The sequence below is a fragment of the Pteronotus mesoamericanus genome, unplaced genomic scaffold (genome assembly GCF_021234165.1).
Source record: "Pteronotus mesoamericanus isolate MK-2021 breed Mesoamerican mustached bat unplaced genomic scaffold, CSHL_Meso_final contig_1018, whole genome shotgun sequence".
NCBI classification, from domain to species: domain Eukaryota; kingdom Metazoa; phylum Chordata; class Mammalia; order Chiroptera; family Mormoopidae; genus Pteronotus; species Pteronotus mesoamericanus.
The window spans coordinates 204,874-222,420 of record NW_026555002.1 but is presented as its reverse complement, the minus strand read 5'-3'; positions in this window follow the sequence as shown (position 1 = coordinate 222,420).

Genomic DNA, 17,547 nt, shown 5'->3' with positions numbered 1-17,547 from the left:
CCACGTTGCCCTCAGGACGGCGACACGGCCAGCGGGCAGGCGCTCCCTGAGCCGGGCACGCCCCGGTGGGGCGGACGCAGCAGAGGACCCGCGCAGAGTCCGGCTGCCCGCCCTCGCCGCCCACGCCCTGGCGCCGTCCCTCCTCGGTCAGACGCCCCGGCCGGCTGCAGGCCGGTCAGCCTGACTCTCCTAGTTTCTGAATTTTGATCGAGATGAATAATGGGAGACGATTTCCTATAACAAAGGCCATGTCCTCTCGTCCCGTTTTTCCGAAAACCCGCCTCCTTCCCTGGCCCCTCCCCTCGACTCTGCCTCGGGGCCTCCCACGCCCTTGACTCCTGGACGCCGGCACGTGGGCCTCTGGGCCGCCCTCACCGGACTGCAGGCTGCGTCTGCCTGGCCAGTGTGTCCCTGCGACAGACGCTGGGAACAGGAGAGATGGCCAGGGGCAGAGCCCCCCCCCGGAGGAGCTTCTCGGAGGTAGCGCACAGCACCCCGGCTCGCAGGCCGTGGGCCGGGCCCCCATCACGTGGTCGCACAGAGCCGCGCGTGAGGCTGCATCCGGTGACACACTCCAGGCGGGGGAGGACTCTGTCACGAGTCCGTGCTCCGTTCCTCGCTGAGTCAGTAAACAGCGCTTCTGGGCAGACACGGAAACTCCACGGCCCTGAGTTACTTCCCACCCACAAGGGCGACGAGGCCCCGCGAACCCGGCGGGACCCGCTCCGGTCACGGCGCAGCTGAAGCGCGGGCTCTGGCCCCGATCGCGCCTGCGTCGTGGCCACAGGTGTGTCCACTCGGCTTCGATGAGCCAGTCCTTCCGCCCAGACTTAAAAGCTGAGGACTCGTTAGTTCATCAGGTCAGGCTGGGACACGGCACATCGGAACATCTGTGGCCTGTGCGAACAATTGTATATGCTCTTTAAAATGTCTTCAAGATGAAGAACAACTCTTCGCGTCTCCATCCAAGTTCACACTGTGGTCAGACACTGCGAAGGCCGGCAGGTCAGCAGCCAGGTGGCTTTCAGGGACCAGCCTGAAGTTGGATCTGCCCCCGGGACCCTGCCCACCCAGACTCCCCCGCCCCCCCAGCCCTGGCCCCGCCCTCCCCTCCACTGCCCTGAGCTGCAGGTCAAAGGCGGTCAGTGCGTGGCGGAGGGGAGGCGGCGGAGGCTTGAGGGAGGAGGCCAGGCGAGCCCCGAGGACGAGGTGGCCTTGGGCTGCGGCCCTGTGAGGGTGTGCGGCCCTGGCGGGGGGAACCGGCAAAGCCCCAGGCAGACACTGGGTCCTGTGGGGATGGGGGCTGCTGGGCGGGGCTGCAAGCCAGAGGGACCCGGGAGGCTGGACCGGCTGTGCCGCGGTGATGGCGCCCCGGGCTCCGGGCCCACGGCCAGGGCTCCTGGGCGACCCCGTTTCTGTCCCGCGGGGGCCCGAGGCAGGCCGGGCCACCTCCCCGGGCGTGGCCGTGTGGCTGAGCTGGGACGGTGGTGGGAGCTTGCGGGGTCCCTTCTCCCTGCCTGGGAGGCCTGTGGACGCGACCAAGCCGAGCCACTCCTGGGGCGGGTGCCGCGGGCCAGCCCGGAAGCAGACAGGGCCCGGGCGGAAGTCCTGCGGGATGTCCCAGGCTGCCTGCCTCTTCCGGTGACAGGTGGCCGTGCAGCGCCCGGCCTCCGGCACGTCCCCTGTGCCCCACGTCCTAGCGTGAGCCGCGCGTCCCGGCCGGCGGGGGCTAGCTCCTCCCCGACCACTTTCCTGGGCTCGGCCGAGCGTCCCCACCTTTGGGTCTCAAACAATTCACCAAGGAGACAGGACCCCGCCCTCCACAGAGGAGAGCTGGGTGCTACGCATCCGACCTACGCGGGAAAATCCGAGCGCCGGTTGCTTTTCTGCAAAATTCGGGCGCAGGAGGAGTGCGGGTGACCTCACAGGCGCTTCATTCTACTCCTCAAGCGCGGACACTCGTTACCGGGGGCCTGGAAACAACGTGACTCCCACCGTGAGAGCGACAGCCACACAAACCAGGGCGCGTCGGAGCCAGTGCCGGCCGCCCGCAGCAAGGGCCGCTGTGTGATGGGGAGCAGAAGGGTGCCCTGTGGAGCGTGTCCGCGCGGGCCTGCAGGACCCCGTCCCGTCCGACGGGCGTCGGGGCGTCGGGACCAGGCGTGGGCCCCGCCGCCGTCCTGGGGGAGGCAGGGCTTGTTCAGATGCGACAGGCCGAGGCCAGGTCGCGTCTCGGTTCCGTCGGTGATTCTCAAGGCGTTTACCGCCATGCCGCGAGCGAAGGCTGTGTTCCGTGGGACAAGACCAACGGCCGACGGCTTTGTGATCGAAGTTGCCTCGGAACGCGCCCTCCGGGGGGTCTCGGGTGCCACCCGGGGTGGGGGGGCTTCCAGGAGGAGTTGGTGTGCCCCCTCGTCACCAGAGACCTTGACTCACTTCAACGGCCCCTGCCCCCTCCCCATGGACGAACCCCACACCGGCGACAGCGAGATCCCTGCCCGCCCCTCTGTCGGGCCTGGGCTTTCAGTCCATGTTCCTGGGGCCCCTCGTCCCAGGTTGGCCGCATAACCCCCAGGAGGGGCCCTTGGGGGGGTCGGGGCAAGGGACGCCCCCAGCCGCTCCCGCTCTTTGACGTCCGACTGAGGTTCCTTCTTAAGGAGCCGGCCCACCAGGCTGGGGCAGGAAAAGAGCAGGGGTGGCCGTGGGCCGGTTGCCGCCCCATGGAGCCGGCGCTTCCTCCTGGCAGAGGGACGTGGGTGCGGGGGCCTGTCGTGACCAGACCCTGGTCCCCATGTCCACGGCTGCTCCCAGCCCCTCTCCAGGGAGGACGCCAGGCCCTCCTCTGATGGGCGTTTCCTCACCAGGCGGCAGCCGGCCCGGTTCCGGCGGCCCCTCGGCCCGGCCCTGCCCCCGTTCCACCCCCTCACGCCTGCGCCCAAGGTGGGCCCAGCGCCCCCGGGTGCTGGGACTTGAGGCCTGGCCCTGGGAGACGTCCTGGCCCCCAGCCACCTTGCCGGCCTACTCACCATCTTGCAAGCCTCCAGCCCAGGCAGCTCGCGGCCCCTTATCGCAGCCGAGCGCTGGAAAGGGTCCCGCTGTGAGGTCACCGCTTGGCCGGCGGCCTCCACGTTTGATGCTCCCCAGCTCTGACCCTACGACCACTCGGGGAAGGTCCGGTCACATCTGTGAAGCACCCCTGGGAGGGGGGCCACCTCCCAGGCCAGCCTCCCCTCCCAGGAGCGGAGGGTGGGACCTGTCACCCTGGGATGGCCCTGGGCCCATCTGGCAGGGCCTGCGCCTGGGAGCAGACACCGAGCAGACACTTGGGGTCCCAGTCACTGCGGTTGCCCCGAGGCCCTCTGAGGGGAGCAGGGCACCAGGCCAGGGAAGGCCAGGAGCTGGACAAACCCAGGCCGCACCGGCACCCGCGCCACGCAGGAGGGGGTCTGGAGCCCCTCCGGCTGCGTCTCCCGGTCTGTGGGGTTTGTTCGGGGGCCTGTCTGCCTCTGAGGGCCCCAGTCCCGCCGCGGGGGAAAAGGCCAGAGAGAGGGCTTGCCCAGGGCCCCGCCCAGTGCGCTCAGCCGGGGTTTCTGCCCTGCGGGCGGTGTTGGGGGAGCGTGGGGGGCCGGCGCAGGGGGGCGAGGGGACGGCAGGACAGTGCGGGGCGCTCACCGGGCCTCTGTCTCGGCACAGAGCCGTTCTCCGGGGAAGAGGGGGCACCGGAGCCCCTCTCCGTGGGCAGCCCGCCTCCAAAGGCCCTGGGTGGGCGTGGGGCACTTGGGGCCTGTCCTGTGGGTGGGGAGGAAGTAAGCTCGCCCCTGCTGGGGAGCTGTGCAGTCTTTGGCGGGGCACCTCCACTCCCCCAGCGCCGGGGCTTTGGCGAATGAGCCTCTCCTGCCAGAGAGAGCGCCCCTGCACACGCAGACAGACCTGCGCACGGGCACACGTGCACGTGGGCCTTTACACAGGGACACAGGTGGGCGCACACACGCTCTCCAGGGCGCGGTCGTTCCCAAAGAGGAAACCTCCTTGGGGCGCAGCCCCCGCGCCCGCCCGCCCGCCCGCCTGCCCGCCTGCCTCCTTCCCGCGCTGATTCATCGCTCCCGGGACGGCTCCCCGCGGAGCATGAAGAAGCCCAGACTCCCCGTGTTTCCTCACGGACTGCGCTTCCTTGCCAGGAAAGTTCAAGGTCAGGTCACATGCCTCCCGTTTCCACTCTGAGCTGAGTTTTCCCAGCCTCCTGCCCGGCGGGGTCCAGGGTGTCCCTGCGGGGCAGGCAGCCTCTCCGAGGACAGGGTCTCAGAGCCGAGGGCGGCGATGGGCTCACCCTGGCCGGGCACCCGTGTGCGTGGCCATGTCCCCCGGCGGATCCTGCGGCAGAGTCCGGTTCGCTCGGGCAGGCGCAGGTGAGGGGCGGGGCGGGGGTCCGCCCCTGAGTCAGTCGGCAAATGTTTCTGAAGCCCAAACATTTCTTCGTTAGCCCAGACTCAGCCCTGGGCATGAGAACGGGGGGGGGGCAGGGCGTCCCTGCCCCGTGGGGTGGTGGGCTCTGCCTGGGACCACGCGTGCCCGCATCGGCCTGCCTTCCTGCACGGGGGACGGGGGCCACCCTGGGCTCTGTTCTTCCCCACCTGCCGGCCCCCGGGGTGGGAGGCTGGCCCCCGCCCACCTGCCCACGGCCGTCCGCGGACCCTGATCCGCGCCAGCGCCCTGGCGGCCGTTCCCAGCGGGGACGTTGTCCAAGGAACGTCCTCAGCGGTCAAATCCCAGAGCCACCGGGCGACCCCAAGGGGCACCACCTGGCAGGGGTCGGCTAGATTGCCCTGCACTCGGCTGAGCGCTAGGTAGGGTCCGGTCCTGCTCTGTCATAGCCACGTTTTAACACTGGTGGTGGTTCTTGAATTAGGATCCACTTTTCTTCTTAAAAAGTACCATGCATTTAAGAAGCGCATTTAATAGGGACAATGAAAACACGCGAATACGCTCCCCAAGGCCCATGCAGAGGTTAGCGCTCAGGCGAGGACGCTTTCAGACCTCTGCCGATCTGGGAGTCGCCCGCTGCGCCTTCTGGGTGAACCCACCTTTCGTTGGGGGTGTAACCGCTTCCGGTTTTTTTACTATGAGACGCGAGGAGTCAGTAAACGTCCTTGTAAGTGGATTGCAGTCCGTGTCCTTCCTGGTCCCTTGAAGACGGTTCCGGGCGCCGAGGCATCTCCTTCCCTGCCGGGTGTGGGGTCTCTCTCCCCTGCCCCGTGGCTGGCCCCCTTCAGGGGTGGGAGCGCTGGTTTCTGTAGGACCCCAGGGCTGTGTTCCCACAGGCCCTGGGGGGCGCACAAGCAGGAGGGGACCTGTCCCCAGGAGCAGAGACGGGGTGTCCCTTTGAGGGGTAGCTGAGTCCATGCCTTCCCCGTCCTGCCCTCCCCCCACCCCAAATCCATGGAAAAGACAGAGCGCAATGGAAGTAAGAAGCAGCCTGTGACGAGGCTGGAAACCACCCCTGCAACCCAGGGATCCTGAGAGACTAGAAACAAGAACGGCTGGGACCAGCTCGGAGAACCCACAGAAGCCCACCCTCCGATGGCACCTGGAAAGCAGCTTCCCTGAGACCCAGGAAAGCCCACGTCCCCAGAGGTGAAGACAAGAAACGGCGGGTGCGGGCTGGACTGACCCCCGCCCACAGACTCAGGCCGCGGGGCCGGAGCTGAGTGAGGGGGCGGGGGCGGTGTGCGCTCCCAGGGGCCCAACGCTGGACGCGGGGAACACAGAGCCCAGGCCGAAGGGCCTCCAAATGGGGGGGACCTAGGCCCCCAGCACCTGCTTCCAGCCACCCCCTCCCTGACCCTCCCCGGGGCCTCCACCTGGGGGGCGCCTTCCTTCTGTCTCAGCCTGGGGAACCCCGCCTTCTGCCCAGCCCACCGCCCCCCTACCCAGCCTTCAACTCAGAGGCTGACGGCCGCATTTCCGCAGAGACGTGTAGAACGCAGCTGGGCTGGGGGGACCCGTGGGTGTCGGGGAGCCAGCTCGGCTCCCCCCGGCCCAGTGCCTCACGCACAGCAGCGTTGGACCACCTGGGACCGGCCCCGCACAGAGGTGGCAGCTCCCGCCTGCCTGGGGTGGGGCCGAGCCCGGGGGGGCCCTCCCTCCGTCGCAGGATTTGGGGACTGGCCTCGGGTTCGGGGGCTCGATGCTACTGCCCATTTGTTGTCTCCTGAAAATACCCGGAGCGCCAATGTTTCTACACGGTGTGCGTGCATCGCAGATATGAAAAGCCATCAGTCTTGGGAGGGACAAACGCCTGAAGTCCCACCTGTCAGAGTTTGAGTGTGACCTCATCGCGCGCCATGCCTGAAGCACAGCCAGAGCTGGCACGTCTGCCGCCATATCCGCCCCACGCGTGCCTGGCAGTCGCCAAGGAGAGGCCAGGGAGTCGGGGGAAAGACTCACCGCCATGTCCTTTTCCCGCTGGGCCATCAGAGCGGCCGCGGCCCCCCGGCCGGCGGGGACGCCGTGCGGAGCGGGACCCAGCCTGCCGCCCACAGCCCTGTCACAGCCTGGCGCCCCGAACGCTGTGACGCAAAGCGTCGCGGCCACCACTGCACCCCGAGGTCGGAAAAGCCGAGAGAATCCTGTGGGTACGTCTGTCACCTTGGACTTGGCTGTGACATCTTGGTGGCATTTCATAAAAGTTTCAGACCACGTGGATCAGGCTTTCTAAAGCGCTGAGTTCAGGAATACGTTGCGCGGTGACAACGTCACCCCCCGTAACATCGTCCGGCGCCCTGGAGCCACCCCTCCTGCCCCGCACCCGCCCCCCCCCCCGCACAGGACACGGCTGTGGGCCAGCCCAGTGGGCGAGGACTGGTCTCTGCCACATCTCGCCGGTGTTGCGGAAACGTGGCCCTGCCTTTACTGAGTCACGGCTGGGGACACGGCTCTCTGGGTTTTTTACAACCGTTATTTGTAAAGACAAACTAGACACTTGGACAAAAGGATAACTGTTGCATTTCACGGGAGAAGACAGATCGCTAGACCTCCACGCTCTGGGCGCGCTGGGCCGTGTGCTTCCTGCGGATAGCGCTCCTGGTTGGCGTGTCCCCTGTGGGGGGTGCTCAGGGGCTTCCCTACCAGGCAGTGGACCTGCCCTCTTCGCTGTCCTGAACTTCTTCCCGAAACCTTGTGGCAAAGTAGCTCTTCAAGCTGCCGGATTGGGCCTAAAACACTGGGCGGTTTGGAAAAAGCGTTTGAGCTGAGGCCCCGGGCAGAACGAGGTTTGATGGGCACCGTTTGGGGAAGCGAGGTCCCGGGGGGGGCAGCCGAGGGCACAGGAGACGGGGCTCCCCTCGGAGGTGGTGCTGGCTGGGACGAGGGTGTGGCGGAGGACGTGGAGGAGAGATTTACTTCCAGAAACGTCTGCGAATCACCCCCTGTTGGGGCAGCACAGCGCTGCGGCCCCGGGGTACAGGGAATGACTAAGCACCTTCCTCTCCTCAGAGCAGTCGGCCTTGTTTCCAAGTTACTTGCTTCCTTTCCTGGGACCTTTTTTTTAAGTCCAAAACCTCAGAGCAATGAGCTAAGACTCCAAGGCCTCCCTGGGTCGTCCGGGAGGCTTCTAGGGAAATGGCTAGTTTCCCTTTTTGCCCTGACTGCTGGGAAGCTCAGGGCCGACTCTGCTGACCCCCAGCAATGGTTCAGAACCATATGGCCTGTGTTTGGATGCCGTTTGACTCTAGTCATCACCTCAGCTTCCGGTGCCTTTGTGCCCTTTGGCCCGATGTCACTCAGTGTCAGTGCCAGGAAAGCCTGGGGCTGGCGGCGGCGATGCTGCTCAGGCCCTGGGGCTGCCTCAACACCCCTCCGCCACTGCAGGGGTTGTGGCTTCCCCTGTGTGGAGCCGATGCAGGGACCAGGGTGCTCAGTGCTTGCAATCACCCCTTAGACAAAACCCACGGACTGGACTGGCATGCAAGTTCTTCCGAGGGGCGACACCGGACGCACGGAGGGGCCGTGGCAGGGCAGGAAGGCCCTCCGTGCTGGGCTGCAGCGCCCGCGGCAGCCGTGCGCCCTGTGCGGAGCCTGAGCCTGGCTGCCGCCGGCCGGGTGGCGCTCCTGTCCTCCGTGGAACAACCCGGAGTGTGGGCCGTGCTGTCTCCCTGCAAACCCAAGTCCCGTCCATGCCGCAGGGCAGAGTCTGGGGCCCACCCTCACCTTCTGTGCACTGAGCTGGGCACGGGGTCCTGTGGGGAACCCCATATTCCAGGGACCCTTCATCCCCAGTGCAGCGTGTGACTCGTCCATTCCCAGAGACTCAACCAGGCCACGCCAACATGCACCGCACTCCACGGGAAGGGTGCTCGGGAGCTCCCCGCCCGCGGCGAGTCTTGGAGCACAGGTGCTCTGATGTTGGAGAATCACCGGGTTCTGCTTCCTGTTTACCTGGAGGCCAGCAGGGGGTCGGCTGCCTGGGCCACGTGTGTGTCGCAGGATCTGAGAGAAGAATACGCTGCGTTCGCTTGTGAAGCTCAGTTGTATGTGTCTGAGTGTTTGCTTCCCCGAGCGGTGTCTGGGAGCCGGTTTCCTCTCAGCCCGCGGCCGCGGCTTTGCTGCGGCCCTCGGATCCCTGGGGCCGACCCGGGTTGCTGCGCCTGTGTGCGGGGGCGGCTCACACCGCGCCGCTGAGGGCTCCCCTGCCACCGAGCCCAGGCGCACACGCTGCGCGGGGAGGGACGCGTCCTCAGCGTGGGCTCATCACATCTGCGACGTATCAGTAGAGGAAAACCCGTGTTCGTCGTCGGTCGCGACATCTCACCTGAACAGTGGCGTTGTGATCGATGCCCATACTCATCCCAGGCAAAAACAGCCAGTTCCACACACACACACACACGGAGCCATTTCTCTGAGGAGCTTAATGATTTCTCTCCCTCAGTCTCACCCAGTGAGTCATGTGCTGACAAACTGAGTTGAGAGGAATTCTGCTGAGTCAAGGCTTTTCCCAGATCATTCATCACGATACGGCCCGGGTGACACCACACAGCTTTCCCCAGACAAGAATTCGCGGTTGGTTGACAAAGGCAGACAGGAAGCCCAGGCCCTCGCTTTCCAGAACCACCTCTCACCGCATCTGAAAGGCCTGCCGGTTCCTCCTCAGTCTTGCTCAACGCCCCGAACAGCGGAACCCGGGGCCCGCCCGCCCCAGGCCGGCGCGGGGTCGGGGTGGCTCGGAGAGCCGAGCAGCTGCCCAGGGGCCCGCCCCGCGGCCCCCTCCCGCAAGGGGCCCCCAACCTGGGGCAAGACGGAGCCGCTCCCCGTTGTCCCCTCGGACACTGCCTCAGGGCAGATGGGGAGACCCTGGGCCGGGGGGTCAGTCCTGCGGCCCCCCCAACCCTTCGCGTCCAGTTTCCCCCACCCCGAGCGGGGTCCTGGGCGTTTCCAGGCTGGTGTGGAGGGTGGGGGTGGGGCTGTCGCTCCCTGTGCTTTCCTGAAAGAGCAGGACACGCTCCCCATCTCCATCTGTTTTCTTTTTCGGATAAAATCTATTTTAGGGCAGAGGCATGTGCTCCACGCCCCCACGCTCGCCTCCCCCAGTGCTGGGCCGCGGCCTCCTCCCTGGGTGGCTGCAGCTGCAGCCGCTTGTCCCCCCGCAGGCTCCAGGCCGGGCGGGGGTCAGGCCCCGGGGCGCCGCCCGCTCTGGCGGGCCCGGGGGAGGGTCATCAATAACCGCGCGTGCGCCCGCAGGTGGCCAGCCGCCGCCCGGGGCCCCCGCCCCACCTCCCCACGGGCACCGGGACCGCCTGGCCCACGGGGACCGCCTGGCTCGGGGGGCGTCCGGGGCAGCGTGCAGACCCCGCCCCCGGCCCTCTCCGCTCTGCCGCTTTCCCCCTCCCTGACGCCCCTGCAGATGCGGCAGGGTTCCCAGTGAGTCAGGCCCCGTTTTGACCAAAACCACGTGTCTTAAGGGCTTCAAAACAGGACCGACGGAGTCCACGGGACCCCGAGCCCGAGGTCCGGTGCCCCCGGTCTGTGGTTCACAGGAAGAGGCCGGTCAAAGCCGAGCAAGACTGCAGGCGCCGGGGCCTCCGGCCGAGCTGGTCGCGTGTCCCCGCGCACAGCACAGGGCAGCGCGTGCCCAGCCGGGGTGCTCCTCCCCGTCGCCGCAGCCTGCGAGGTCGCCACCGTGCGGCTAGCCCTCCTCAGCCGGGCCACGTGGGCCACGCGCAAGCCCAGCACCCAGCGCGGCCTGCACGTCGGCCCCGCTGGGCGGGTAGCTGACACAACCGTGGTGGGAGGAGGAAATACCGGCCACACACAGCGCAGGAGCCAAGAATCCCTCCAACCCCTTTGTGGCCACGAGCACAGGCCTCTTCCCAGGCCGCGTATCAGTGCTCCCCGAGCGTCTGTCCCTGGAGGGCGTGAGCTCCCAGGAGCGACGCGGTGCTGGGAGGGGGGGACCGCAGCGCCCAGAGCACCGCAGGCCAAGCCCCCCATCAGCAGCCTTGTCCCCGGGACCTGGCGCAGCCGGACAGGAGCCCAAGGCGGGGGGTTGAACCCCATTCAAGGTGGCGCATTTTGAAATACTGGCAGGAGGTGTAGGACACAAGGGAAACAAGAGAAAATGAAATAACGCAGGGTTGAAACAGTAAAAAAGAAAAACGAAGAAGTGGCCGGGGCTGCCCAGACCAGACGGAGGCCGCTCTGCAGAAGGAGCCGGGACGCCGGGCCCCGCGGACCCACGAGGGCGGGCGCGGCCCCGGGGTCAGCGAGTGAGGACGGGTCACCAAGGAAGGTCTCGGAGCTGCCAGGGCGACCCTCCCTGGCTGAGAGGAGAGCAGCCCCCAGGCTGACGGCACTGGCTCAGGCTTCCCACTCCAGGCCCCCCTGTGTAGGTCGAGCCCGCCGCCCCCTGGCCGCCATCGGCCGCGTCAGCACCTTGTGGGGTGGACGCTCCCAGAGCGACGTGGCCTTGCTCACGGTTCAGACTCGTGCTCCGGAGCCGCGACTCCCAGGCACAGCGCGCCCTGCCCCCAGGCCCCCGCGCTCGGGGAGGTCCTGCCGGTCGGGTGGCGGTGGGGGAAGGGGCGGCAGCGGCACAGCGGGTCCGTGCAGGTGGCCCTCACAGCCCTGGGAAGCTCAGGGTAGGGATACCAGGATGTCAGGCCACCAGGCGCTTTCCCTATCAGGAGAGATTCTGTGTTCTCGGATGACACAATCAGAAACACATGTTTCTCCGAACGGGAAGTGCCCGGGCACGCGCGGCTCAGCGCCGTGCGTGCCCGCCGCTGCTGTGGTCTGGCGGGCGGGCCGAGCCCCCGTGCAGCCGGGACCCGGGGCAGCCTGTTGGCCACGGGGCCCGGAGCCGGCCGCAGGCGGGCTCGGCCACACAGCGGCTAGGACGTGCTCCCCCCGCAGGCCTCTCCTGGCTTCAGACTCCGCTCCCTCTGCCGCTCTGTCCCCGCCGGCGCCCGCTGCCTCCCGGTCCAAGCCTGGACGTCCCCCCGGCTGACTCAGCCCAGTGTCCCACTGCCACACTCCTGACCACGCACGTCACTGTCGGGGTCAGGGCTCAGCTGCAGGAGGCAGGCCCTCGGCAACGGCGGGCAAGCCTCCCTCCTCGGCCTGTGTCCCTTTGCTCCTCGCTGGCCATCTCCAGCCATGGCCACTGCCGCCACACGGAGCCCCGGCCCGCCGGCCACCGGCCGGGCCCCGCCATCCTCCCCCCCACCCCGCTCCCCCTCCTCTGGGGGCCACACCCACCCGGCTAAGCCGGACTCGCCGTCCTCAAGAAAGGCGCCTCCCGAAGAACAGCGCACACGCACCGGCGGGGGCAGCGCGGTGCAGGCCCGTGAGCTTGCGCGTCAGTCTGCCCGGAGCAGCGCGGTCCCCAGCCCCTCGCGGCCGTGTCAGCGTCCCCTCGCCTCGCTGCCCAGGCCGGCTGCCACGGGCCACTTGCGGCCGCAGAGCTCGGAAACGTGGCGAGCGTGGCCGAGGGACTGGTATTTCATTTCATTTTAGTTAATTTGGATTTAATTTAAATGGTCCCATGTGCCGGTGGCAACTGGGTGGACAATGCAGGCCCTGGGGGACCCACAGAAAATGCTGCCAACGGGTAAGAATGAGGCATTTTTTTTGACGTGGAAGCTTGGACAGTGTGCCCAGCTGGCGAGACGCAGGGCCTGTTCCTGGGTGTGTCAGTCGCATCGTGAGCTGTCAGTGTCCCCCGACCTGCGTGACCCCGCGCCGAGAGGAAGCGCACCGCGTGCCCGACCCTGCCCCGCCCGGGCGGCCGACGCCCGCCTTCTCCGAGCGTTTCGTGTGCATGGGACCCCATGTGCGAAGCCTCCCGCGGGGCTTCTCTCTATGGAGGACGTTCGCCGGAGCTGGAGCTGCGGCGGCACGCTGTCCTTCCTATTCCCGAACACGGTCCTGCTGTGGGGACGAACCCGTCCGTGGACACGCGGGTCACTTCGGTCTCTTGGGAACGAGGCTGTTTTGAGCGTCCCTGTGGACTGGACTGGGGCAGCGGGCAGGACTTAGAAACGACAGCTCTGCAGCTGGCAAGTCCCAGACCTAGGAGCCAGGGGCTGCGGTCCCGGGGAGGGCGTCCTCGGGGCGCGTGGGCAGCCATCTTGCCGTGTCATGTCGTGGTGGGGGCGGCAAGGGGCCTGTGGGTCCCCTAACGAACCCCACTGATGAGGGCTCCACCCTCGGGACCCACCCACTTCCCATCCTGTCTTCGCCAGGGAGTTTCAACTCCACCACAAGCATTTTGGGACCCAGCTGTCCAGACCCCGGCGGGGATGTGCCCGGGAGAGCAGCGGCGCGCGCTCTCTGAAGGCCTCCCAGCAGCGGGCGGGGCGAGGGCCCTGTCTCCCGGCACCCGAGCCACCCGAGCCACCCGAGCGGCGTTTCTCCGGTGACAGCCGCGACCGAGGACGAGGAGGCAGAGCGCATGGACCCGGCGCCCCGTTCCTGTGCTTGCTTGTCACCTGCACGTCTTCTTTGGTGAACTAACTACTTACGTCTCTTACCCGTTTTAAGTTGGATTGTCGATCTTCTCGTCAAGCTGGGAAAGGTCTCCATTCATCCTGGACACACGTGCCGTCCCAGGCACATCGCTTGCAGGCATTTTTTCTCAGCCTGTGGCTTGTCTTTTCATTTCCTTAATGATGTCTAATGACACGCAGACATTTTTAATTTCGATGAAGTCCAACGTATCATTTTTCCCTTTTATGGATCCTGCCTTCCAAGAGCACTTTGCCTAAGTCAAACTCCCCCACGTCTTCTCCTGTGTTTTCTTCCAAGGGTTTAAATTAGGCCCGCGGCCACCGAGGGAACGCCGGTGGGGGGAGTGAGGTGAGGGCCTGAACCCGTCCTCTTGCCTGTGGGCAGAAGGTGCCCCAGGCCCGTTTGTGGGCACGACTCTTTCCCTTGGCGCCTTGGCTGGCAGTCCGGCGGCCGTAAATGCCAGCCCTTGCTCCCAACCGCCGGCTTGCGTCCCCTTGCCCCAGGCACTGGCGTCTCAGAGCCAGTGCTCACACTGGGCGGTATGAAGGCTCCAGGTTTGTTCTTTCTCAAAATCGTTTTACATATTGTGAGCCCTTTGCATTTCCAAGCAAACTTTATGGTTGGTTTGCCAATTTTTACCCCCACACCCCAGAGTCCTGCTGAGGTCCCTGTGGGATTTCGCTGCCTCTAAACCGCTTTAGGGAGGACAGTCTTGAGTCTTCCATCCCGTAGTCACGGAACGTTCTCCACCTCTGCAGTTCTTCCCAACTTTCTCTCAGCAACGTTTCAGTTTCCAATGTAAAAAACTTGCACTTCCTTTCCTGGGTTTGCTGCTAGGAGATCCTACTCTTTTTTGATGCAATTGTGAATGGAATTGTTTTCTTCATTCCATTTTCTGACTGTTTGTTGCTAGTTTACAGAAATACAAATGACTTTTGTGTGTTGACCTGGTATGCAGTACCGTTGCCGAACTCATTTGTTAGAGTTAACGCTGAGTGGGATCTGGGGGCAGAGGAGCTGAGGTGCCGTCAGAGGCTGCGTGAAGCTGCAGCAACGATTTTAGTCCATCAGGAACCCTAAAGACAAGGCGCCACTTTCTGACATGGCCGACTGGCCACGTCCGAAGACTATGAGGAAGGTCAGGGCATTTCTGAGGGGCAGAGAAGTCTTCCCAGCATGTTTGAAGTGTGTGGAAACACAGTCCTGCTTAGGAAGGAGGCCTGATTCAGCCAGGTGGCTGGTTTGCTTCTCAAGACTTTGGCCAAATTTCGGAAGCGTGGGGCAGGAGGTGGTACAGCCACGCCTGCCCTGCGGAGGGAGAGCTGGGCTCCCCTCCCCCCAAGTTGTTCTGGGCAGGGAACAGAGCACCGATGTGCCTTCTCGTCCTCCGCCACTCAACTCAAGACAGACCTGAGATGACAGGACCTACCACTGAGGAAAACACGCAGAGAGTGTTCGACATGGTCATTATCTGTGGATACACACCACCCGCCCCCGCAGGCCTCTCCAGCTCCTGTAAGTCTGCCTGGCCCTCACTCCTTGGAAGGAACCAATGACAGAAAGTTCTATGATTCTGCTCGTCCAAGTTCAGGACTCACGAATAAGCCAAGAGGAAAAGCCTTGAGTGTTTTCAAAAGCCTTCTTGCTGAAAAACTGCTGAGAATGAGGTGCAAATACCCACGTGGTGATATGGCTGGGGCCCCCTGGCGTAGCTGGCAGCTTTGGGACCAGGGACAGCGCTGCTGCCGAGAACCGGTGGGTGAAAACGCACGTTTCTGAACTTCTGGGAGTGCCAGGTTATTCTGTGAGGGGTGATGCCTACTTCTCAAGGCTGCCGTTGGTTCCAGTCAAATACCTCGCCCTGTGTCAGAGCCTCTGGAACATCGCCCTGTGTCAGAGCCCCTGGAGCCCCAGCACACAGCGGCTCCTGTCCCATCAGCAGGCTGGCGCTCCGACCGAGGGAAGGCCCACTGGGTCCGGCCGCATGCCCGGGTGTGCGAGGACTATGCCGCTGGGAGACCAAGGCCCTGGATGCTCACCTTCCAGGAAGGGGCTTGTGGGGACCTGTGGTCTCGGGCTCACCCTGCGGGGATTGTTCTTACACTGGCCCAGGTGGGCTCCTGCCTCCCTGCCATCCTGGGGTCCCCGAGGCCCCCAACTCTGCTCCGCTTCTCCTCATTTCTAGCACATCTCACCTTCCAGCGAACAAGACAAGGTTCCTGCTTGTTCTGTGCTGTGTCTGTCTTCCAGTCCCCATCGTAATGTGAGTCCCTCCGTGGACGTCTCTCCTGTCCACTCAGACAGTGCCCAGCACATAGCCGGCACCTGGAAAAGCCGCACGGAGCAAATGAGAGATGAGCTGTGGGCCACCAGGACCCAGAGCCAGTGGGTCCGGGGGTCACCTTCAGTGCAGAGCACTCCCGGCGTCGCTGCCCAGAAATTAACACTGCTCCCACAGAGGGCCCAGCTGCAGAGCCCCTACCCCGGAGCCAGCCTGGACGCCAGGCAGAGGCCAGCCCTGGGCTGCACGCTTGCCAAGGACACGTCGCAGCCACCCAGAGGGTCTGTCCCACCAGGAGAAGCCAGGGACCCGAGTAACGGGAGCACATGCCCCCTGGCAAGGGCCTGTCTAAGGGCACAGCAAACGCCTGTGACACGGCTGCTCAGGGACAATGCTTTGCCATCTTCTGTGTCTGAAGTTTCCAGGCCACTTTGGCAGAGGGGCCTGGAGCCTGAGTGGGGGTCATGCCCTGCCAGGGTCTGTGTTTGGGGGTCTGGGATCCCGTCTCTGCGCCTCCCCTGGTGTGGGCACCAGGGGAAGCCAGGGCCCCTCCCTGGGCTGGACCCTGTGAGTCCCCAGTTCCAGCCTAACCCCCCCCCCCTCCCCACACACATGCAGGGAAGTGGAGAGCAATGTCACCAACTCCAGGCAGATCGCTTAACAGACCCAGTCCCTTTGACGGAGTGAGAAAGATGCTTTCACATGTTAACATTCTGATGGGTTCGCAAGCTCCCGGTGGGGAGTCGGTGGGGGGCCACTTTCTTCCAGCTTCTCTGCCTGCCGGAGGGGACATGGGACACCGCCCCCTCCCCTGGCAGAGGCAAGAGGACAGCAGCGGAACTTGCAGGCTTTCTGAGGTTTGGGGAGACGTCATCTGCCGGAAGGAGTCGCACGTGAGAGGCAGGGGCAGGGGCACAGTGGGGGCTGGGCTGGAACCCCCTGCCTGCTCACGCCCCCTGGGGAGGCCGGCGCAGCCCTGGCGCCACCTGGCGGTGCTCCTGGGAGCGGCAGGGCAGGCAGATGCCCGTCGCGCGCCCTTTGCCCCTCCCCCCACCGCTCTGTCCCCAAACTCTAGTCATGCTAAGACGACGACAGAGGAGGCATGGTAAAGCTCGCACGCGTCAAGCATCTCAAACTATTCCCCACCGTCTCAGGGGAAATAAGCTTAAAAGGTGAGACCTCACCCTGGCGGGGAGCCTTGGGGGGCCTTGTGCCCAGGACAGCGGGCTGGGTGCCCCCTGGGTCTGGGGCTCGGGGGGAACGTGCTAGGAAACACCAGCATTTCCCAGTTTTCTTCGGAACAGCGATGGACCCCCTTGAGAAACCCGTTCTGTGGGCAGAGGTTGGGAAGGGCGCTCGGAGGCCCACCTTTCCCTGCGCGGCCGCCACGTCGCCATGGCAACACCCACGCCTCTCCGGCAAAAAGCGGGAGCCACCGGAAGGCGCGCGCCCCTGCCCTCCCGGCTTCTGCCGCTGGTTCCGCCAGCCCCGCGCGCGGCCCGCCAGCTCGCGGCGCCTGAGAGCCCCCGGGGTTCCCGCGTGCCGTCCCACGCGGCGGCCCGGGCGTCTCTGCGCGGGAACGCCCTCCGCGGTCAGGCTCGCGGCCGCCGCGGACGCGCAGGCGGGCCGCGCGCACGCTCGCGCTCCGGGCCCCGCCGCGTCGGAGGCGCGTGCTCGCCGCGGTCGCCGCCGGCCGCTTCCTCAACGGCGGCGCTGTCGTCAGGACTCCGCAGCCCCCGGGGCTGTCTAGCCACTGACCGGCGATCTTCCTTGGGGTGTCTTATTTCTACCCTTTTATGGTCGACGTTTCCCTTGGTAAGAAAAAAACAAACAAAAAGGAGGAGTCCGCAGACCAGAAGGCGTGTGAAGCATGGGAGCGCGCGGGTGCGGTTGCGAGGCACCTCGCCACGCCCCGCCTCCTGGCTCCGGTGACCGACATGCCGGCGAGGCGGAGCCCAGGGCGCCGCAGCCTGTGCGCGCGCGCGGGGCCTCGCGTTTTAATCTCTGAGGAGACGGGAGCCGCCCGAGCAGGGGGAAAGCCTCTGTCCGAGCACGTGCGACAGACGGGCCAGCAGGACGAGCTCGGCCGCCACAGTGACACAGTTGGGGCTGTGAGCCGGGCGGAACGCTCTGCCCCCTGAGACCAGAGGGGTGACAGGTCAGGAGAGAGCCGGGATCCAGGTGAGGTGAGGTGAGATGAGGTGAGTTGAGAGGTGAAATGAATTGAGGTGAGGTGCGATGAGTTGAGGTGTGGTGAGTTGAGATGA